This window comes from Pinus tabuliformis, chromosome 9 (genome assembly GCF_031772625.1).
Source record: "Pinus tabuliformis cultivar Carrire ecotype Pingquan chromosome 9, CPIR1, whole genome shotgun sequence".
Classification (NCBI taxonomy): Eukaryota; Viridiplantae; Streptophyta; class Pinopsida; order Pinales; family Pinaceae; genus Pinus; species Pinus tabuliformis.
In genome coordinates, this window is record NC_142307.1 from 857,529,727 (window position 1) to 857,553,753 (window position 24,027).

The 24,027-nt window shown below is 35.4% G+C and overlaps 1 long non-coding RNA gene across 3 annotated transcripts; it reads right to left on the minus strand.

The window, feature by feature from the left end:
• Positions 1-1,544: 1,544 nt before the first annotated feature.
• Positions 1,545-6,256, minus strand: LOC149151491 (uncharacterized). Of its 3 annotated transcripts, none has more exons than XR_016262933.1 (4): positions 5,370-6,256; positions 4,941-5,048; positions 2,674-2,781; positions 1,545-2,453 (listed from the first exon to the last, which is right to left on the minus strand). It is a non-coding gene; the product is annotated as an uncharacterized LOC149151491 (long non-coding RNA). The 3 variants fall into 3 exon arrangements; XR_016262934.1 differs by having other exon boundaries at positions 1,545-2,429; positions 5,351-6,256; XR_016262932.1 differs by having other exon boundaries at positions 5,351-6,256.
• Positions 6,257-24,027: the final 17,771 nt, after the last annotated feature.

Here is a 24,027-nt window from a genome sequence, read left to right on the forward strand (position 1 = left end):
GCATTGCCTCAGATCAACTACAGGTACCATGTTAATGTTGAAATTTTGCTCCAGAATTTTATGCAGATAGGTTTTGTAATTAAGAGAATTTGCCCTCAAGTTCTAGGGTTGTTGACAACCATTGAAAAACATCCTCCATTTCTTCAGGAATTGTAGAATGAAAAACTCGAACAGATTTTTCTCCACGTTTGTAAATGACAACATCATCCACTTTATCATGACGCATAAAAATAGGCATCGTTTGTGCATGCTTTACAACCTCCTAAGACTCTCGCAACTTGTTCTGTAAGTTCTTGGCATAAGGAAGTTTCCCACTTAAGCCAACAACTACACTAATATTAACTGGATATGGATCATGATTAGAGTACACAACAAGTTGTTGAATACAAGAAAATTGTTGCACCACAGTTAGCAATAAAGACAACACCCTCCCACCATCAATGCATAGCATAGCAGAGTCTAACGACCCATCACTATTTGTAAGGACCTCATTCCCTACGATGATCAGAATTATTAAGTTTTAAGGGTAGTAAGGAGTAATCCTTTGAGCCACCCAAGCTTGGCCTGCAATTGGGCTTTCACTTATCCTCTGAAATTTCTCATTCTCAAGACCCACAACAACTGCAATGCCTTTGTTGGCAAATGCTTGCAATATAGAGGGATCTGAGTTGTAGATCTTGACTGGGCCACTTGTAACAGGTTGAATCATCCATTTCAGGAGGTTGATTTTTGAAGTGGTATTCCTCATTTGGTGGTCGTCTTACTTAATATTGATTTCATCTCCTCAAGGTTATATTAGTTAGAAGCCAAACATCAGAGACTCAAGTTCCTGAGGATAGATAAATTATTTAGAAAACCCCTATTGAGTTTGTGATTGATCTAAGGAGGGTTGAATCATTCTCTGCTAAATTCAAATTGAGGCTGAGTTATTCCAGAGGGTTACACCCATATTCTAGATCATCATGTAAAACTTGATATTTGGGATCGAACAACATAAATTCTTGCCGCTTATTGGAAGGTCGAAATCTTTGGATTGGAAGATGAATTTTTCATCACTTCCAAAACTATTTTGAGGGAAAATTTATGTGCTGAAGGACCAAATTCATCAAAGCTGGTAGCCATTTTCTTAAGGGGCCGAGTTTGCATTCTTGGAGATCAAATCCTTGGTTTGAGTTATTTGTCTTTGTACTTGGGCAACCACCAATAACAAACATCATACACATAGTTCTATATTTAACCTTTTACATTTTTAGTCTCAGAACTAATTGTGACGAGTGACCCACTCATTACAACAAATTGTTTGTGTTTGAAAGGCAATATCAATGTGTTCGGAATGAATGTCCACTATTCTCGACTGACTGGGATAGAACAGGATATGAAAAAAATGACAAGATCTTATATAGTTGTGTCATAGTTCTCTCCTTCACATTTTTCAAGCTTTGGACCAGCAATGTAAACTGACTTTAAACTACTCATAAACATGACAAACAACAAAATAATATAGCAACCCATGTATCATTAACATATCATCATCAAGGGCATCCCTTGAACATGTACAACTGCACATTTTTCATCCATACAGTAACCAATCCAACATTCATGTCATGCATATAATCCTTTGCCACATAGATCTCATTCAGGTAGCTCAAATCAACCAATGCATGGTGAGCAAGACAAGCTCACTCACATGCTGAAATGTATCCATGCACACAACTAGGTTGTCTAATCAAGTCATAAGTTCTGCCAATATGTGCTTTACAAACCATCATAATGCTCATAGGGCTAGAGGACAACCATTAATATGAATACTTTGCAAAACTCTAGTTGTTAGTATTAACCAAAACTCTTGCATTGCCTCAGATGAACTACAGGTACCATTTCATTGTTGAAATTTTTCTCCATAATCTTATGCAAATATGTTTTGTAATTAAGAGCATGTGCCCTCAAGTTTGATGCCCACAATTCTGGACTTCAATGGTACATAATTGAACAAAGAAAATGCAACAAATCTCAGATTCACTAGCCTGCTTATTGGCACAAACAAAGACAAACAATCAGTTGCAATGATAGTCGCTTGAAATTTGAAGAAAACAGATAACCAATACAACTTCTTAGCCTGATATGTGTCTTAATTCTACCAAGTTCCAACCAATCAATAAATATTTGAGATTAGAAGAAAGAACACACATCATAAATATTGTCTTCAATGTTATCTTCTTGATCAGTGGAAGAAGACATTGAAGAGGCAGCTCCAAACAAAAAAAATCTCCCTTGCTCGATTGGCCTCCATAAGCGCCTTTTCCAACAAGAGCTTAGCCTCTGGATTGAGTTGACTTTTGAATTTCCAGTGTAGGCCAAACCAATTGTTCTGCAGAACTGGGATTCAATAAGGCTGCACAGGCAGAGTGTTTGTACTCAAGCCAATGGTTCTGCAAATTTGGGATTCAGTAAGGCTGCATAGGCAAATTGTTTGTACTTAAGGGCTACCACATATGGGATGCGTTTGCCAAGTAAAACACATTAATCAGTAGTCTACGGAAATCTCTTGGTAAATTCTCTCTTTTTATCTCCTATTACAGTAGTCCTATTTGTAACAAACTAAACATATAATAAAGTTTGAGTAAACAGGACGAATGAAATTATGCCTTCGGAGAGAGTTAAGGGAGTTCTCACCAAGACGCATCTCACTGAATGTGGTCAGCACCCCAAGCCAACAATTCTCGCATAGAATCCAAGCAGCCTCCTCGAGCAGCAAGGTGCAGAGGTGTGCTCCCTGGTCGTCTGTAACGGAAAAAACATACAAACAAGGGTGGGTTTGATTAAATCTTGAGGCAGAAGAAGCCTTGCCTATTCAGTCACAAACAACAAAAATACAAAGTTGACAGAATTTCCTTTCAAGTTCTGATAGAGCACATGTTGTTCAGGAAAGAAAGATCCATTTGGCACAAATTTTCAAGAAAAAAACCCAATTTTCATGAAAGAGGCACACATGTTATTAAAATGAAGAGCAATATTTCAGATGTGACAACTATATTTTCAATGATACAAAGAAACTAATTACAAAATTGGGTGTCTCTATCTCTTACCCATGGCTTTATCTCTTACCCATGAGCTCCACTTGTAACAGGTTGGATCATCCATTTCAGGAGGCTGATTTCTGAAGTGGTATTCCTCATCTGGTGGTTGTCTTACTTAATATTGATTTCATATCCTCTAGGTTATATTAGTTAAAATCCAAACATCAGATAATCGAGTTCCTGAGGATAGATAAATTATTTAGAAAACCCCTGTTGAGTTTGTGATTGATCTAAGGAGGGATGAATCATTCTCTGCTAAATTCAGATTGAGGTTGAGTTATTCCAGAGGGTTACACCCATATTCTAGATCACTGTGTACAACTTGATATTTGGGATCGAATAGTAGAAATTCTTGTGGCTTATTGGAAGGTCGAAATCTTTGGATTGGAAGATGAATTTTTCATCACTTCCAAAACTATTTTGAGGGAAAATTTATGTGTTGAAGGACTGAATTCATCAAAGCTGGTAGCCATTTTCTGAAGGGGCCGAGTTTGCATTCTTGGAGATCAAATCCTTGGTTTGAGTTATATGTCTCTGTACTTGGGAAACCACCAATAACAAACATCATAGTTCTCAGTTGTGTCATAATTCTCTCCTTCACATTTTTCAAGCTTCGGACCAACAATGTAAACTGACTTTAAACTGCTCATAAACATGATAAACAACAAAATAATATAGCAACCCATGTATCATTAACATATCATCATCCAGGGCATCCCTTGAACATTTACAACTGCACATTTTTCGTCCATACAGTAACCAATCCAACATTCATGACATGAATGTTGGATTCCTTCGCCACATAGATCTCATTCAGGTAGCTCAAATCAACTAATGCATGGTGAGCAAGACAAGCTCACTCACATGCTGAAATGTGTCCATGCAAACAACTAAGCCATCTAATCAAGTCCTAAGGTCTAACAATATGTGCTTTACAAACCATCATAACACTCATAGGGCTAGAGGACAACCATTAATATGAATACTTTGCAAAACTCTAGTTGTTAGTATTAACCAAAACTCTTGCATTGCCTCAGATCAACTACAGGTACCATGTCAATGTTGAAATTTTTCTTCAGAATTTTATGTAAATAGGTTTTGTAATTAAGAGCATGTTCCCTCAAGTTTGATGCCCGCAATCCTGGACTTCAATGGTACACAATTGAACAAATCAAATGCAACAAACTTCAGATTCACTAGCCTACATATTGGCACAAACAAAGTTAGCCAATCAGTTGCAATGATAGTCGCTTGAAATTTGAAGAAAACAGATAATCGATACAACTTCTTACCCTGATATGTGTCTTAATTCTACCAAGTTCCAACCAATCAATAGAGATTTGAGATTAGAAGAAAGAACACACATCATAAATATTATCTTCAATGTTATCTTCTTGATCAGTGGAAGAAGACACTGAAGAGGCAGCTCCAAACAAAATGTTTTTCTCCCTTACTCGATTGGCCTCCATAAGCGCCTTTTCCAACAAGAGCTTAGCCTCTGGATTGAGTTGACTTTTGAATTTCCACAGTGTAGGCCAAACCAATTGTTCTACAGAACTGGGATTCAGTAAGGCTGCGTAGTCAGAGTGTTTGTACTTAAACCAATGGTTCTGCAGAACTGGGATTCAGTAAGGCTGCATAGGCAGAGTGTTTGTACTTAAGGGCTACTGCATATGGGATGTGTCTGCTAAGTAAAACATGTAAAACACATTAATCAGTAGTCTACAGAAATCTCTTGGTAAATTCTCTCTTTTTATCTCCTATTACAGTAGTCCTATCTGTAACAAACTAAACATATAATAAAATTTGAGTAAATAGGAAAAATCAAATTATGCCTTCGGAGAGAGTTAAGGGAGTTCTCACCCAGAAGCATCTTACTGAATGCGGTCAGCACCCCAAGCCAACAATTCTCACACAGAATCCAAGCAGCCTCCTCGAGTAGCAAGGTGCAGAGGCGCATTCCCTAGTCGTCTGTAATGGAAAAAACATACAAACAAGGGTGGGTTTGATTAAATATTGAGGCGTAAGAAGCCTTTCTTATCAAGAACAAACAAAAAAAATACAAAGTTGATAGAATTTCCTTTCAAGTTCTGATAGAGCACATGCTGTTCAGGAAAGAAAGATCCATTTGGCACAAATTTTCAAGAAAAACCCAATTTTCACGAAAGAGGCACACATGTTATTAAAATGAAGAGCAATATTTCAGATGTGACAACTATATTTTCGATGATACAAAGAAACTAATTACAAAACTAGGTGTCTCTATCTCTTACTCGTGGCTCTATCTCTTACCCATGAGCTCCAGTGGTTGCACAAACTAAAGCCCCATTTCTCAACAGCGATTGAACAACCCCTACATGTTTCATTTGGGCTGCAAGGTGTAATGAAGTGGCTCCAACCCCATCTCGCGTTTACAAACCGGGAAAATCCCCAAGAGTCTGCAACGGGAGTAGACTAGGCAGCTGAGAGAATGGCTTCCAAGCAATTAGTGTGCGCATAGTTTGCTGCATAGTGCAAGCAAGTTCTCCAATGCAACGAGTCAAACAACAGTATATTTGCACCAGCTTGCAGAAGCCTCTCAATGCAGGAAACCTTCCCATACATGGCGGCCATCATGAGAGGAGTATGTTTGTTGCGACTCAGGGCATGAGGATGCAACAATTCTCACACAAATTCCAAAGCCTCCTCGAGCAGCAAGGTGCAGTGGCATGCTCCCTGGTCGTCTGTAAGGGAAAAAACATACAAACAAGAGTGGATTTGTGTAAGGGAAAAAACATACAAACAAGGGTGGATTTGTTTAAATCTTGAGGCGGTGTGAACCTTGCCTATTTAGTCACAAACAACAAAAATACAAAGTTAATAGAATTTCCTTTCAAGAGAGCAGCCTCCACCCTTTGCAAATCCCCTTGCTGGACGACAGAGAAGAAGGAATTTTCATTGGAGACATTGCAGCTCAGAGCCTGACCCATTTATTACCAAATCTTGCCTGCTGAATCCCCAATGCCTTGAGCCCCTTATCAACACCTCTCAGACATTTGAATCCTGAAAAATCTAACTCGAGAGTCTCAAATAACTTACTGGAAAACCCAGATAAAAGCTTCGTTTCGCCTTGCTGATAGAATCTCGATCCATGGTGGAGGTGTTGAATGAGACATTTCCTACATTTCCTGCACACCAAACCCTCTCATGCCGCGATAATCAAAAGAAAAATATTAAGTTGTTATTGTTTCATTTATAACAAGATTTTTGATTAACAGTGGCAGACAATTTAATCGTCTAACATCATATCAGACGGATCATAATAAGACACGTAAGACAAGTGGGGAGTTGATTTTAGAGGGGAACGCCTTACGACGTAAAAATAATAATATTTTGTTCATACATTTAAAACAAAATGACAAACAAAAGAAGCTTCCTACAACAAATAAATGCAACAAGGATACTACCCTTTTCATATATCAATTTGCAATTTTTCTAAAAACAAAATATTGGCTTAAGTATAACATCCTCTTAAATGGTAGAGACTAGGTTGGCCTGCAACACTTGTTCCTTTTTGTGAATAAAATTTAAATATTATAAAGTAATGAAGTCTTATTTACATTAATGTCATCTTTTGCATAGTTTTTTTAATCTCTATATTTTTATGGTGATCAAAGGAATCTAATGAAGATTACACTCAATAGAAATTTAAATTTTATAAAGCAATGAAGTCTTATTTACATTAATATCATTTTTTGCATAGTTTTTTAAATCTAAATAGAAGGGTGGCTTTATTTTTATTTTATTGGGATTTTTTTTAAGTTTGGTGGGACTATATTTTCATCATATCCAATATATCACCCCAATGGAAACAAAAAATTGAACTGGTGACTTCACATCAAAAAATACTTTAACAAACACCCCATCACCATCTATCCAAAACCTCATAAACATTTTACAAATCTTTTTAAGACAAAAACATTTTTAATTATTACTTCACCAAAATTTAAAGATATTTGAAATTGTTATTTCTTACCATTGATATTTTTAATTATTGTTGTTCTTTTCTTCACTCGTGTTTAAAGAAGTTTGAAATTGTTATTTCTAAGAGTTTTTGTGTGCGCTATTAAATAAAATGAGTTATATATATATATGAGAAAAAATATATAAATTTTATATTTTAAAAAATTAATAAAAAGCAATTTGACTAAAAGTCATTATATTTAAAAAAAAAAAAACAAAACAAAACAAAAAAAAACAACATTTTTTTATCAGAACCTCTGAAAAAAATCATTATATCTCTGAGTCAGAATATTCTACCTCAGGCTTGGTATCCGAAATCCTATTGATCTTAGATCAGGATTCCTGCCTACCAAAACAAAACCTTTAATTTCACAAAAACTAAAGCAACAGTTAGAAAAACGGTATTGTTGAGATTGTTACGCTAGCTTCAATATTTTTATTTCTAAATCCTATTTTTATTAATTTTGGACGAAAAGCAATAACGTAAATAATAAATTTATTATAAATTTTAAAAAAGAAAAACTTTCATTTATTAATAAAATTATTAATTGTTTTATCAAATGTTGTTTGTTTTAATAATGATATTTTTAAACATAATATTAAAAATATAAAATTATTAATTATTTTGTGTATATTTTTTGGAAAAAGAATGTATAATACGTGTATCATGTATATGGCAAACGTTTTATATAATGTTACATTGTAAACATTTTACATGATATTATTTAAAAATACACGATTAATTTTTACGCTTAAATATAAATTATTTTATCAAATGTTTTTTAATAATAATAATATTTTTGAACATAACGTTAAAAATATAAAATTTAAAGAGAAATTCTAATAATAAAAAGCTATGAGTTATTCACCATAGTACAAGGGTCAATTATCATGAGAGTCTAATTTGACTCCATGAAGATACCTTTTCTAGTTTACACCAACAATGAGACCAACATTGGAAAATCTACTTCACATAATAGATGAAAAGAGCATTGGCAAATCTACTTCACAATGATAAATAATTTAGTTATAAAAATAATTTAATCTAAAAGTTTTAAGTTTTGATTTTTTAAAATTATTATTAAATTTTATTTAAAATATAACTAAAATTGGTTGAAATTGTAAATTGAATTATAATTTACATATTACACATTTAAAATTAATTTTATTAAAAAATAAAGATATATCAAAAAGCAATGGATTGCGTATAATAAATTGCTCTTCAATTGATCAAGATAATTACAATTATATAACACATAAGATAATTACAATTATATAACACATAATACACTGACTTCGACATTTTTAGATAATGACTTCAACTCATTTATTGGAATCAACACTTTCTAGATTGACATCTAGGAACTCACAATGACAATTACACATGATATGGAAGCATTACTTCCAACACCCTCTCTTAATGCTTACATGGATAATAAGAAAAACGCATATTACAACAATAAATAATTCTTTGTCTGACTGGTCTTCATCAGCACCCACATCCACTCTAGAATCTCGCAAACATTGCTCTTTCACCACCACATCTTCGCGCTGTCACTTGACCTCCACTTAAAATGTAACTGCCTTTGACTATCGTTGATGAACTTTGCAGGATCAACAATATTGACAACTCGGCTCGTCAGGGCTTTTGCAATAAGAGTCGTCAAGTAATGAACCATCATATGGACCAACCACCATTTGTCGGATATTTCGCTTTCGGCTATCCGTCAGTTGATAGGATGGAAGTGTGGATACAGAATGTGCTCAAAGGTTGATCAAACAACTTGACCTTAGACAAGAATTAATGTTTCGAACACCGGGGCTTCCAGTTTAAGAACCACCAACCCTTTTTATAACAAATAAAAACACACAAGACTTGATATTTTAGACAACGAGGTTTCCAGTTTAAGAACCACCAACCCTTTTTATAACTAATAGAAACGCAAACACCAACGCCATCTCTCACACTCTTTTTTCTTTTCTTTTTTAAATAATAATAACCCTGCATTATTTATATACAAATATATATCCCCTGCTCTTAAATTTTGGAAATTGGTCTAAGGTTGTTGCCTGCCAAACAAATTGAAAAAACAAAACATCCAAGTCATTGGGATCTGAGCGGCGGGCTCCTCCTTACAAGGTGCTCCCAAGATGGCACTCATATTCTCTACGGCCAAGGGGCTGGAGTTTGCACTGTGAGCAGTGCGAGATGACGGTGCTAAAGTTGATCCCGTTTCTAACATCATAATGCAAAATGTGACGATGAAGTTGGCCTTCCAATTAGACGCCTCTCAGCTAAGGCTATGTAGGCGTACAATTAAATGATGTGCAGGCTTCATTAACATTCCAAAAACCACAATTATGCAGAGGGTCTTTGGATCCACGTTTGCTGACACTCATCGTTGTGATTCACTGCTTCCCTTGTCATTGATGGGATTCACTGCTTCCCTCCATCTATGCTCAAAATTGGGTGAAACTTTGCTGAAAGAATTAATCACAATTTGCCACAAACCCTTGCGTCCAACGACGTCGAAGTAATTCGGGAGGGATTACTTATATAATACTCTTGTTGCGTTAATTTCACGAGCCACTAATTGATAGATCTGAATTCCTACGGGGCAGAACTTCACGTCGGTTTGTCGTATAGTGAGTTTGCATATGAGAAGAGAGACCAGTAGTGGCGCCACAGGTGGATTTTTTCCTGAACGATCCAAGGCATTCAGATGACGTAGAAATAATTCACCACTATCTAGCACAAATCCGCAACAGTGTTCAACAACGATGGCATACTCTCTTACGCCTTCACGTTGTCCCTAATCCACTGCTCCTCAAGCACCGATTACATGGTACAGAACTTCATGTGGCGCAAATCACAACGAGGAGATCCAAAAAAACATGCCACAATGAGGACCTGTGACTTTGTCGATGGTGGAACCCTTGGATCTCGATCTCGTGCAGATCTTGGCCCTTTTTTATGTTAGGGTGATGGCTTTGAGCAGATCTGTGACTTTTAACAACTTTGCATCATTCCGTTGGCTCCTCACAGCGCTCAGATTCAACACTCAACCAATTAATGATCGTTCCAAAAAAAAAATTATCTCAACAAAACGGACCATGCATAGATTTTACGCCACTCCTTATGCCACATGCAATGATAGGCAACGCTTTGTAGATCCCTGGAGCTGTAGTTCTCCTAAAGAAAATGGAGCAAAACTCTCGCTTAAGATCAAATCGAGATATAGAAAACCACACTTACGCACAGATCTAAACAGGGAGAAATAAAGCTCAAAACAGAAATCAATTGTGACACACTTATATTTATATTAATCTATGTATGTACAGAACAATATTACTCAGGCTCTCTCACATCTTCCGTGCCCTTTATCGAGGGAGTCAAGCTAGTACCATCTCTGATACCATATCAGAAAATAGAGAGATATATCAAAAAGAAATTGATTGCACACAACAAATCACTCTTCAATATCTTATTGATCAAGACAATTACAATTATATAAGACATAATACACTGACTTTGACATCTCTAGATAATGACTCCAACTCATACATTGGAATCAACACCTTCTAGACTGACGCCTAGGAACTCACAATGACAACTACATATGACATGGAAGCATTACTTCCAACAAAATCCTCTAAAAAATGAAAACAATTGTGAAGTTTGTTATCCATGATAACACCTAGGAATAGTTTGTCAAGTCTATTGGTCAAATTAATTAGGGTTTTCAAATTTTCTCAAAATAAAGTTCATGATCATAGGGTTTTTGGTCATCATGTCATGATGTGGGGTCCATCTAAGTTCAGATAGGGTCAATCATAAAAGTTCAAATTCCAATCTTTCATATGTGTCGGGTTTATTTGTTCATAATTGAAATTTGTCAGTTTTACAGAAATCTATAGCAACTCCAGTTATGTATACCGGGTATTTGCTATGAAAGTTCTTGACACTTCCATAGAAAATCCATTTTTTCGACTACTTGTCCGCCTAAGAAATTGCGATGAGTTGCACAATCATGCTTAACGGTGAAGTAATGGTTCTTTAGGTTTAAAAGTTGTGATTAGTCAGTTTTGTGATGGGCCATGATTACACTTTATCAATCTTTGTCCATTTTCCCTATATATTGACACCACATAGCTCTTTGTTGTTAACTCGCTCTTTTGTATTTTACTTTGCTGCTTTGAGCCTCATGCTGTCAAAGAATTGTTTTGCTGTCTCTCACACCAGCGTAGCTTTCATACATGTCTTGATGTCTCTAGGTTAGGGTCCATTGTTTTCTAGTTGTTTCTAGGTTGATTTTCACGTGACAAGGAGGAACCTTACGTGTTGCAGCCATGGCACACAGGAAACAATATAAAGGAGGATCAGTGGTATGTTATGAGCTAGTGGACATAAAAGTGTTGGAGGAAGACCCTACCTTTGTTTAATCGTTTGCCGGTGTGGGATGCCTACGTCTTTGTCAAAAGCTATAGAGTTTCCATGCGCAAATTGCTAAATATTTTGTTGTGAATTTCACTGGAACAGAAACAAAAGTCGGTCTTCTAAACTTTGTAGTGTCTCTTGACACAATTTCCCATGCTACAGAGATCCCTAGGTTAGGAGAAGTATGGTTTAAAGTCCAGAAGATCAAGTTGCAAAATTGTGATGAATTTCTCAAAGAGGAACACAAAGGTATTGATATGACTGCAGGCATTCCTAGAATTTGCCTTAAAGAACATTTCTCCAAGCTCTTAATGGTCATTCAAAAGTACTTCACATGTGAAGGCAGATTCAACATGGTGTATCAATATCATTTCAAATTGCTACTTCATTTCACTGGTAATCAGCCTCTAGACATTCTATTTTATATGTTTAGAAGTTTGGGAAAAATGGCATACAAGGTTCAAGCCAAACCTGATGCAAGTGACACCTTTGTTTTTCATCATGGCCTTATTAAATTGTTGGTTATAGAAGAGCTAAATAAGTTAAACATATATTTTCTTACCTTCCTATCCTTTAGTGGCTATGAATTAGATGTTGCCACCCCCTCCAGGGGAACTCCAAAATCTAAATCTACAACCCCTAGAAAAGAGCAACAACTAGAGGCAGAGCAACCTATAGTACAGGCTTCCACAAGCACCAAGAGGAGGATGACCGGAAGATAGAGTACAAAGAAAAGCAAGCTAACTGATACACTAGAGGCTATTGAGATTGAAGAAAGCCCAATTGAGCAGCCTATTGAAGGGACCAAAACTGAAACCAAGAAGAAAAGAAAGAGGGCTAAGAAGTTGGACTTTACATAAGAAGAACATGGTTTCATCTTTAGGCCAAGGAAACCTGTCACAAGGTCAATGCAACAAGTTGAAAAGATGCCATAAGTACCTTTGGATAAAATAGAACCATCAAAGGAGCCATTAAATAAAAAGAGAGGCAAGGAGGTTGTACAAGAATAAAGTGAAATAGAGGTTCTGTAGGAACAATTTAGAGAAGCTAGACAAAAAGTTATTAATTCCAAACTTGAGTTTGAGGAGTGGCAAAAAGAAGTGTCAAAACAGATAGATCTTTATGATGAAACTACAAATAAATCCAAAAGGATGATAAAGAGGACTTTCCCTATGCACAGGATGTTGAAACACATGTATAGAAGGAACCACTGGCTACAAGCAAACAAGAAGAAGTTACAAGGACAAGTCATAGCACTAAAAACTCAAATTGAAATGATTAAGGTTGAACTCAAAAAGAGAAATCTCAATATTTTTGCCGAAGTAGATGCTACTCCTTGAATACGGTAAAACTTTCAATTTTGTCTTTACTATACTTAAACCAATAAACTTAGCCTTATGTATAGTGAACATGGTATTAGGAGTAATAAGGAGGCATTAGGAACCATGAAAATTCAAAAAACTTAGAATTTTAAAATTTTGTAGCAAGTCCCCATAATGACACTGAAAATTTGCTACGAAACTATTGTAGCTTTTCATGGAGGAAGCAAACTTAAAATACAACAAAGGAAGTTCTAAAGGTATTTATCTAGCTTAAAAACATCAAGGAAAACCTTAGAACTTGCAAAAAGAGAAAAGGGGTAGCAGAACGACATTTTTTGAATTTGCTACTAAAGTTTGCTACGAAACTGCTGAAGTCTTTGTTTTTTGCTACGAAATTGTCAAAACTTTGTTTTTCTGCGTTCTTGAAGCTTTTGAACATCAAACATCCAGGAACCAGATGGATTACAGGTCATGAAGGGTGTCCACATCAACTCCTATTTTTTAGGGAGACAGGTCAGCATCCACGCGGCAATGAGACACATCATCAACTCCAAGCATATTCAAAAAATTAGTTTGGTTTGATAAGCTTCATCAAACAGAATTCAGTTGAGTTCATTTATGGTGGAAGAGTCCTACTTGTATTCAAATTAGGTAAAACAGAAATGCCTAGAATTTCTCAATAGGTGTCAAGTAGGATAAGTTTTCAAGGATAAAGTTTCAAAACTGTTTGATCGAATCTAGCCCGAATCTAGCCCAAGTGGCAGATTTTTGTAATTAATGATATGATGGTGGTCTTACTCTATATATTTGTAGTTCCTTGACTCTAAAGGGGTTGATCGTTAATGTGAGAAGTTGACCCTATGTAATATTTTGATCTAGTTAATATATATATTGCTGCAACTTTGTTTTTATACCTGAGATTCATGTTATGGCTTTATGTGTTTTTACCATGTTTTCTACGTTAATATCAATATTCATAGTGTTTTGATTACTTGGAATTCCTATCAAGTACTCCAATTTCCTTCACTTACTATGTATGACTGTGAATGTTTATTTAATATCAGTTTTAAAGCCAGAAATGTGTCAACTTCCATTAAACATTGCTGTTTGCCATGATTTTCTTTTATTTGACTCCATGCCCAATGGTGGTAGCCATCACATTTTCCTTCACCTGTAAAACCACGTAAAAAGAACTTAGAGTTAGTCATATGTAATAGTTTGAGTTGATTAAAGTGAACTTGATAAGTGTTTTGAGAGAGCCCTCTCAAATTGGAAAGGCTAACTTTGAATCAAAGTGGTTTGAAATAGTTATAATATGTTGAAAATTGACACAACCCAACTCTATTAACTCAATGATAACACAATTACTTCCAAATATTCTTAATAATTTTAGAAAATCTATTTCTAAACATATGAACTTTACAGTGTTATCACTTTCACAAATATAAATATACACAAATATAAATATAAATATACATAAATGTAGCCATCACCCATCTCATTCAATCAATGTAAAAAGGTCTAGATTTACAAATGTCCATCCTTCCACTTTGCAACCACCATAGGCTTATACTGACTCCATTATTGGGAGAGTCATTATTGGGAGGTCTCTATCAACCGGTCGAGTGTGGATCAGTCTTAAAAATATTAGCTTACTTCTCCCGTGTCTTTACGATTTGATGGTCAATACATAGTAATGGCACTTAATTAAATTTGGTTTTCATACTCTTTCGTTTAAAGGAAGACTTCAAAGATTAATCTTTATAGCTAGTAGATTGGTAAGCTTGATTTTAACAATAGGGTCAAGCTTTTTCTTTAGGGAATTTATTTATGTTTTTCCATTAATGGCAATTTTTAAGTACATTAAAGTTTTGAGAGTTTGTGAAAGGATTAAAAATGTTTGGTTTTTTGGGTTTAATGGGCAAGGCTTAAATAATTAGTGTTTTTAAAAGAATTTTAGATTTTAAAGCACGAGGATTTTTAGTTTTAAAATTTTAAAATTTATATTTATCTTTGTGATATAATAAGTTTTTTTTTAATTAGTTTATTTTACTAACTTTATTAATTGAATAATAAAATGATGGTATTTAGTATGGTTTTGATGTCTTCTTATGAATAACGTTGACTTCTTGTCATTCATGGTGAATGAATTTTTAGGTTCTATTGAATGGTTTATAGTGTGTTACATGCTCTTTGAGTCTTATGTCTTTTTTAAGTTTTTTTTATTAATGATTAGGATGATCTTTGCTTATTGATTTATGTTATCATTTTCTTTACTTGATTGACTAATTGGATAATATTTTGCCTCCAAGGATGTAACTATTTTCTTGCTAATTAAACATGACTCTGGGGACCTACATTGTTTCATTGGTGATTGACTTATCTTCTTGTTGAACTTGCTTGAGTTATTGTTTCATTGGTGATTGACACGCCTCCTTGTTAAACTTACTTTGGTTATGCACAAGTTACCTAAAGTTTTGAATTTTGTCAATCTTCTTTAGTTGCTTTGTTGAATTGGTTGTGTGTCTTGAAATGAGTGGTTCTCCTCAAAAGATTAGATCAGATCAACACTTGTTCATTTATTAGTTTGTACTAGAATATACTTCTTATTTTCAAGTCAAAAGTTTATTGACTTTGCATTACAGCATTAATTCAGTTTCACATATAAGTTTTTTATAAAGTTTTCATGTTTTTTAAAAAACATATTTATTAAATTGAAATTCTTAAAACCTATCACTAAATTTTTAAATTACATTAATTCTAATTATCTAACAAAAAAATTATTAAGGTGACATAAATCAAAACTTATTGACGTGACATAAATCCTTTAGAGTGTACTCTTAACTTTAACATATAGAAGATAAATTGAAAACTTTTAAAATGGATTTTCCCCTAAAAGTTGGTATGCAACAACTTTCACATGTAATTATTGACTTCCCTCTATTAAAAAACAAGTTATTGTCACTTTCCAAGTGATATTTTCATCTTGGTATGACCAATTTTACATATTTTGATATGTGTTTATGTGCATGAGTACTTATTGATATGGTCAATAAAATCTCTCTCTCACTATATATATATATATACACACGCACACACGCACACACGCACACACACACTTTCTTAATTTATATATTCAACCTTACTTCCTTAAGTTCTATACTTCATATGGTCTAGCTAATTTATGTATATTCACTTATTTGATTTTATCTCTTACATGAAATTTTCCTTTGTTGATTGAATAATCATTGATTGCTTCACTCCTCACCTTCGGTCATTAATTACTTACTATTGAATAAAGATGAAGTACATAAAAAACCATAGATGTTAAAGTGTTATCTACCTAACATTGCTTTATGTGCATGGATGTTTTCTATCTATACTCATTATCAACGTACACAAATATAAATGATGAATAGACACATCACCTTAAATACACTCGTAATAAAATTCATACAATCATTGGATGCATTTGTTTTGATCATTGATGTCCTATTTGCACTTGAATGTTTACAATCAGATTGTTGATTGTTGTCTACTTTGGGTTTAGCTAGATAACTAGGATATGATTGATGATATGATTTTCCATATGCCATGATGATTTGGTGATTTCAAATTCATTTTATCCACGAACACCTTATTAAAGTTCCATTGTTTATATTGTGATAACTTGATAAGGGTTTCTTCCTTTGCTTGTCTAGGGAAGATCTATGAATGGGAAGATTACTTTGCTTGTTTGTCTCTCTCTCTCCCAAACTATTTATATCTATATTTCCATCTATATATTTGTTTGTGTCTCTCTATCTCTTATTCCATCTTTGTCTCTATCGCCCTCCCTATTTATCCCTCACTCACTCACTATATCTCTCCCTCCCTCTTTGCCTCTCACTCTCTCTCTCTTTATATCTCTCTACTTCAACTCTCTCTCCCCTCTCTCGATCTCCCTCCACTCCTTCTCTCTCTCTCCTCTTTCCTTGTCTCCTTCCCTCTCTCTTTATCTCCCCTTCATTCTCTATCTCTCCCCTCCATTCTCTATCTCTCTATTTCAATTTACGGATTTTTCTACCTCTCTATCTCTTCTTCCCTCTTTGTCTCTATCTCTCTCTCTCTGTCACTCCCTCACTATCCCTCTCCCTCTCTCCTCCATGACACACTCTATCTCTCCCCTACATATCACTCTCTCTTTCTCTCCCCCCCTCACTCTCTTACATATTTGTTTCTTCCTCTCTATCTCTTTTCCCCTCTCTGTATCTATCTCCCTCCCTCTCTCCTTATCTCTCTCTCCCTCCCTCCCTCACTATCTCTATCCCTTTCGGCTGCGCCATCGATCCAGGTGGATATTGGTGGCCACCCACCAATTCCACTTGGACCCCCACCATTGTTTCTTTCAGCTTTTCAGTTTCCTTAATTGTAGCACAATTTACTATTTTTAGCAGTTTTTTGGTTCCTGAACTTCCGAAGCCGTTTTGAGGCCCTAAACGACGTTTTTTGGGAAAACTAGGAGAAACATGGTCCATGGACCCATGGACCATGTTTCTCTTCCCAAAGTTGTAGTTCTCGGATAGATCTTTCTAACGAGATATTGTGTGCGTCAGACGGAGATCGTATGCCAAAGTTACGACCTCGGGAAGTTGATGTACCAATTTACCCAAACGGGGCCCACAGTTTGGCGTCTCATCTTCTAGGGTTAGGTTTTTGGATGTTTAGGGGTTTCCATTGTTTTTCAACAATAAATAGGCATTCGAGCCTCATTGTAACAGAGTTCAAAGGATGTAGCCACCACATCTCTTCTCAGAGATAAGCTACCATCGCCCTAGCTAATTTATTTCCATTTCTGTTTGTAAGCATTTTTTAGTATTTTACAGTAATGAAATGAAGTATTATTTCTGCTGCATCTCTATATGTATGGTTATATCTGTAATCTTTTATATTCCTGTTTAAATCCGAATCAACCACTTTCTCTCTCTGCCTATCAATCTCTATCTTTGTCTCATTCTTCTCCACCCTCTCTCCCCCTATTTCCCCTTATGTCGCCTTTATCCCTCTCTCTCTTCCCACTCCATCATTGTCTCTACTCCCCCCTTCTCTCTTCCTCTCCCTCACTATATTGATCCTTTTCTCCCCCATCTCTCCCCCATCTCTCCCTCGTCTCTCTCTCTCTCTCTCTCTCTCTCTCTCTACACCTCTCCCCCCCTTTAGCTCTATCTCTTTTTTCGTCCTTATCATCTTATTTCTCTCTCTCTCTCTCTCTCTCTCTCTTAGCTTTATCTCCTTTTCCCTCTTTATCATCTTATTTGTCTCTCTCTCTATCTCTCTCTCTCTTCACCGTCCACTCTCTCCATCCCTCCCACTCTCCTTTTCACTTACTCTCTATCTCCACCTCTCTCTCTCTCTATGAATCTTTCTTCTTCCACTCTCTCTCCCTCTCTCTCCTCTGTCAATCTCCCTCCCATCCTTTTGTCTCTCCTCCCGATGTGTCTCCTTCCCTCTCTCCCTTTCTCTCTTCTCCACTCTCTATATCTCTATTTCAAGTTATATATTTTTATGTGTTTCTCTATTTATTCTTCCCTCTCTTATTCTCTCTCTCTCCATCTTTCACCCATCTCTCTCTCTCTCTCTCTCTCTCTCTCTCTCTCTCTCTTCTTCCATCTTCACCCCCCCTTCCCCCCCCACATTACTTTTCTCCCTCTCCCTTCCTCCCCTCTCCATCTATGTCTCTATCTCCCTCACTCTCTCTCCCCCTCCCTCACTCCCCTGCCCGTCTCTCTCTGCCCCCACCCCCCACTCACCCCCATATTTACCTATATCTATATCCCTCCCTCTTCCACTCACTCTATGACTCTCTATCTCCCCTTCTTTCCCTGTCATCCTCTTCTCTCCCTCTCTCACTCTCTATGTATCCCATTCTCTCCCTCTCTCACTCTCTATGTCTCCCCCTCTCCCCCCCCCTGCACCCCTCTCTCCCCCCTTGGCTCCCTCTCTCCCCCCCTCTCCCTAGTTCTCTCTCTTTCTCTCTCTCCAATCTATCTTTGTTTCTATCTCCCCCCTTATCTCCTTCTCCCCCCCCCCCCCTTCTCTCTCTCCATATCTATCTCTTTTTCTCACACACCCCCTCTACTTGTCACTCTCAATCTTCTCTCTCTCTCTCCCCCCCTTCCTTTATTTCTCTGTCCCTCACTCCCTCACTAATTTTTTACTTCACAACAACCTCCTTCTCTCTCTCTCTCTCTCCGCCCTTGATCTCTATCTCTATCTCCCTCCCTTTATCCTTATCTATCTCTCCCTCCCTCCCTCTCTCTCCCTATCTCCCTTCCCTCCAACTCTGTTTCTATCTACTCCTCTCTCTCCTTCTCTCCACACCCCTCCCCTCCCTCACCATCAAGTTGTGTTATAACCAAGCCACTAAGAGGAAAAAGGGTCTCATTCTTTTCAAGAGAACTTTGTTCCATAGATCGGTAGAGTATATGAGAGGGATATGGAGAGAGCACACAAAGAGGATTTGTGCACTGTAGTATCCCACGAGCCACAGGTCTTACTTCTTTGTAGTCACAACCATTTTCTATTCATAGAAAGAGAGTAGAGCAACCTGATATTCTAGCTCAACTTTCTCCTAAAATGGTTTCTCGGGGTATTTCTTGTGCCAGTTGTGGTTTTTGAGTTTTTATTTCATTATTCTGTATTTTATGCATAATTATAATTTCCATGCATGTTCCATAAACAACAATTTATAAATCCATAAATCTAAAGAGAAATAAACCCTCTTAGTGTAGATTTTATATTTTTAAGTATAATTTTATTAGATATGTTGTGACAAATTGTCTAGTGGAATATCCACAGCAGTTTACAGATCACCTCTCTCTCTCTCTATGTCAACCAAAAAAATCTCCCTCCCTCTCCCTTTCCACCCTCTTTCCTTATTTGTCTCACTTTTCGATTCTCACTCACTCTCTCCAGTCACTCACCAACTCTCTCTCTCTCTCTCACACACACGCCACCTCCCCTTCCCCTAACCCCGAAACCACCTCAACCATTTCCCATCAACTCATTCTTCCCCAACCCCTGCTTTCTCTTTGTATTGCTCTTTATTTCTCTCTTTATCTCCCTTGGCCCTTCTATCACCCCCTCTCTCACCCTCACCACCTCCACAAACCCACCTCAACTATTTCCCATGCGTTAAAGTCACTAGCTGTAGGAATACATGCGTGTTCTAGCACCAGAGACACACACATTAGGAAAAGAATGCACATGCACTTTTTTTAATTTACTTTTTTCATGGAGGAATCCTATGTGCAAAATGATTTGGTTACTTGAGATATAGGTTCGGGATCACAAACTTAGTGGTTTGTGCTGCAAATATATGAAAACATCAAATTTTGGAAAACGCATATATATCTCTATCTTTGACAATATTTTTCTATATGTTTGTCCATGAAATATCATACACATATAGAGTTGAATTTGTAGCATATATATATATATATATATATATATATATATATATATATAGTTTTATTATTTTAATGCAATTTATTCTTGACCTATATCAAAATCTTAAAATACATCCCCCTTCTATTTCCACTCTAACTATTTGCGACTTGACCATTTGGAAAAAAAATTATATGGTGCACTGAGGACATTAAGACCTACAATCTAAAAAAAATGTTTGATAATAGTAAGACCCTTTAAGGTTACACTATGAGAAAGCCTTGCAATTTCAAGGATATAATGGCTTTCATATTTTATAAAAAATATAAAATTAACATTATAAATTTTGGATAAATAGCTCTACATAAGAACACCTTGTTCTCTATAACTCCACAAATTTTTGTAACAAGATTCTATCATTTAAATACTCAAAAGTTGCACTAACTGCAACATATGCAGTATATTTTACATGAAAAATAACATATAAATATTAAAAAAATTCAATTTTTACATAAACACAATTTCCATAAATACAAAATATATATTTGGAAAACCAATTCATTTTTTCACATTTCATATTTTTACAGAAATCACATAACCCTGGACCTATATAATATAACAACTTTTTACAAAAATAATGCATGCAATGAAATTATGAAAAACCGCAAGCATATATATATCATAAAAATTGCATTGTTAAATGCATAATGGTTATTGAAGCCCTGAGGAGAGTTAAGCCTGGATCTGTACAACATGACATGTTTTTACAGAAGTAAAGCATTGGCATATTTCATAACAATTTCACTCTTAAATGTATTTTTCTTATTGAAGCCCTCACCCGCGAACTTAACTCGCATTGTTAAATGCAGATCGTTTACTACGCCTGCATGTGACGATAATGTTTATTGAAACCCTCACCCCCAAAACTCACAAATTCACTCTTATATATATCCATTATTTTTTTCTATATATCAAATTGATATCTCATTTTATTGAAATATTTTAATTATAGTTAACATTAAAAAATACTCTTTGTGTATAAATATATATGAAGTTGATATTGAAATATATTAATTAACATTGATATTAAAATATTTTATTTAAAATTAATATTGAATTTTTTTTTAACCATAAAAGAATGACACATTTCTTTCATATTGAAAGCTCCAAATGTTTTTTTTTTTAACTTTTAGTTACTTTATCATATTTTATTTATTAAAATATTTTTTGTCATTAAGAATTTTTTAACTTCATATGCAATTCCATTTGAATATAAAAGGACTTATACTTCTCTTTCATACTAAGTTATAATATAAATAATTTATTGATGTTGATAATAATAATGACGATTAATGTCTACTAAAATCTATATGGTCTATCAAGCACATGTCAAAAGAATTACACATCCCCTTATACTAGGATCTAGAATGGTCTCTTAACATAATTATATTACATTATCAAATAGAAAAAAATGTAAATAGACTTTAAAATTTAGTATTGAAATAATATCTATCTATATATATATATATATACAAGTAAAAAAATATGGACCACAATTTTTTAGTTATTATTTCAAAACATAATTTGTATTTAATATCAAATCATGTGTTCAAATATAGTAAAGGGTTGTTAAAATTTTATCAGTGTATTTCAATGTTTTGAGGTCCATGAATATTTCTTTGTAAATTTCTTAAATATTTATATTTGAGATATTTTCACATTATATGAGAATGAAATTTCCAGTTTTCTTTAGTAAATTACCATAAGAAACAATATATTATCATTTTTTTTTTTTTTTTTTTTTAACGAAGCTATAAGTGGGAACTCTATTACATTTAAAAAGGAACATGCTCCAATCATTCTGTTTAAGCTAGATCGTTTCAATCTTATCAAGATCTATTTCCACACATACTCTAGCAAAGGTGCCTCTTGGCTCTACATAGGTTATGAAGTAACTAGCATTTTTCTTATTTCTTTGAAAATATCTGGACCCCAATGAAAAAGATGGAAGTGAGATATTCTAACCCAAACAAGGACAAAATACATTTCCATATCCACATTAAGTTCAAGATCCAGTGAGATAGGAACATTCCTTTGGAAAACATGAAGTAAGGGCCAGATCTAAAGATCACATCCTAAGTTCTTTGCTTTAAATAATCAAGATAAAAAAATCCTTACCACAGTAAAATAATGCCATAGGGTTTTGTTCGCCATAATAATTTACCTATTAAACCTCTCTCTTTCAAGACACAAATATTCCAAAGAGCCTCGAAAGTCCTTAAATCCAATTTGGGAATGCACATTTATTTTTTCAGAGCGAAGAATTCCAATTATAAAGCCAGAAAGCCACACAAGAGTACAAAGATCCCCAACCGTAAGAAGAGAAGCAACGTAGTAGGTTTCAAAAATCAAATTCCAACTTCTAGCCACTGCTCCTCAACACGACAATGCATAAATTCCATGACTAAAATATCAGCGCAGATCCAATTCACATGGGTACACCACAAACTATATTCTCGCAATCTAGATGGAATCCGTGGGGTTGTTCTTCTTGATGCCTTGAGGTAGGGCTGGTGACAACGAGGGAAACCCTTTTTTATTGTAAGCTTTATAAAAATAATTATATTACAAAACAATTGATGTTACATTGATAGCTTTGGTTTCCCAAAAACTTTTTAGGATCCCATAATTCAGTAGAATGGACAAAATGTGTTCTCATGTTCCCTGTTTTAACTAAAAAAAAAAAAAAAATCCTTTCTAATGTTCAAACTAACTAGCTCATAAGTAATTACATGCATAGGTGTATGCTTGGAAATCAAACCAAACCAGTGTTCACATATAGCATACCAAGACATATTGAGAGCCATAGAAAAATAGGAAAAGTAGGCATAACATATAAAAAAAAAGGATCTGAGTGCCATAAGAGCCTATTAGTCTAATATAATGACTGGAGAGAGAGCATTGGAGTTGTCTTGGGGTGAATCATCTACTGGTGCATTGATAACAGATGGTGTGTGAGGCTGCGAGTCTGATCTGGAGTCTAAATTGGACACCACGTAGTGTTCCACCTATGTTAATCTCGTGATGATATCGTCCAAATTGTATCTAATGTCCCAAAGAATTTGTTTGATATCCTCTTGTCCTGCAAATAACTGGTAGTGGTCGACTTGCTTGTCACAGATGACCATGTTAAGCAAGGTTTCTAGTTGACAGTTCAGAGCGACTGAGTGAAGAAAATGAAGTCTCCTTTTGTGAAATTTCCCAAGATCCAGAGTCCACCTATAGGTGTTGCCACTGATTTAAGAATAAAAAAAAATATGTTTGATCCCCAAATTCCTTGGCTTCCAAGTGGAGGATCGTATTCCTCACTTCAGATGGGACATAGTCGAAGTGATTAGCCATTGAGTGCCAACCGAAGAGACGTCGGCAACGAAAGGAGGATGCTCCTGCGACACCACCCCGACAACTGGGTAGGCACATTCAAGGAGCCATAAAGATAATTGGTATCAAAAGATGTGGTTGGGAAGGCCAAACTTGGTTGAGGCGATTGGTGTAACCAGATGTAGTTGGTGTAACCATAATTTGAATTTGGTGACTACAATAACGGAGAAGTAATATTTTGGGAATGTAAAGATTTTATTGAGTGTGAAGACAAAACTTTATAAGGGCATCGTCGACCACAAATAGGGTGAATGACCCTAAATAACTTAGTAGGCAAACTTCCCTTTGAAATTGGATTTGTAGGTGGGAATGACGGGTGAGA